The sequence below is a fragment of the Arachis ipaensis genome, chromosome B06, assembly GCF_000816755.2.
Source record: "Arachis ipaensis cultivar K30076 chromosome B06, Araip1.1, whole genome shotgun sequence".
Classification (NCBI taxonomy): Eukaryota; Viridiplantae; Streptophyta; class Magnoliopsida; order Fabales; family Fabaceae; genus Arachis; species Arachis ipaensis.
Genome location: NC_029790.2, coordinates 13679141 through 13680509, shown reverse-complemented (window position 1 = coordinate 13680509; position 1369 = coordinate 13679141).

Here is a 1369-nt window from a genome sequence, read left to right as displayed (position 1 = left end):
AAATTTGAAAAATTTGAAAATCGGAATTGAACCGACCGGTAACTGGTCGGTCGAACCGAACCGTGACCCGGCCGATTTTTTGGATGGGCAGCAAAATGTTGCCGTTTTATGCCTTCTGGAGCCCTAAATCCCTAATTCGATCCTCCCCTTCTCTTCGAGCTTCAGAAACTTAGAACTGCAACTGAGAGTGAGAACTGGGATCTGGGAACGCCTCTCTGACTCTCACACGATCGTCCTCGTCCCTCACCTCCGTCCAGCCACCACGTCGTGCTGCCGCCGTCGTTCATTCGAACAGCCACCTAATCGCGCAGTAGCCGTCGTTCCTTCGCCAAGCCACCTCCGTCTCGTAGCAGTTGTTCCTTCAAATAGCCACCTCCATCGCCAAGCACCCGTCGTCCATTCGAAGGTGCTCCACTACTGCTTGGTCACTTGGCGTCGCTGTCTCCCACTCTCCCTATTGCATGTTCTGTTGAATCCTTGAAGGCGCCTTCAAGCTTCCATAGTTCCAGGTAATTCTTTTAAAATCTTTTTTCAGTTTAGCATGTCTCTGTCTCCCTGATGAGTTTGATTGAGTAGTTGTTTGATTTTGCGAAGCTCTATGAAGTGTGAACTGAAGTCACTGCAGTGTGACATGATGAACTCTGAAACTGTGAACTCTGTCTCCCTATTTTATTTTTTTGTGAACTGTGAGGTGTGAAACTGTGTAGTGTGAAACTGTTCCTGCTAAACTGAACTGTGAACTTTGGTTAATAATTGTTGTTTACTGATTACTGAACTGGACTGATTCCATAGTTCCTGCTTACTGATTACTGGTTACTGATTACTGAACTGATTCCATAGTTCCTGCTTTGTGTACTGAACTGGATTTTATTGTTTGTTGAGTAATTGTGAATAATTTTTAATAATTTAGGATGTTGTTTGTTGTGAACTTGAGAGTTGAGATTATTGGGTTGGATTGCTGGTAATGTTTAAGTATGGATGAAAGTATCAACTAAGAACTACCTAGGAATGATAATGCTGGAAATAATTCTGCTTCGAATGAACCTTCTCTTCCTCCCGCATCTAACAAAAGTCAGTCACAAACTTCTAATGTTCGGGGGAAAACTAATCCTGCTTTGATGATTGATGACAAACTTGGATCATTTTGATGTTGCCATGTTATGTTTGATTGGTTGTTTTGTTTTTTGACTTTTGAATTTATATTTGAATGAAATTATAACATTCTGGTTTATGTAGTACTTTTAATTTGAATGGTATTTTAAAGTTTACATTAGACTATAATTATATTTTCATGTGTTTATTTATATTTTATTTATTATTTTTTTATAAAACGGTTTTTTTGGTTGAACCACGGTCGAACCGGTTAAAC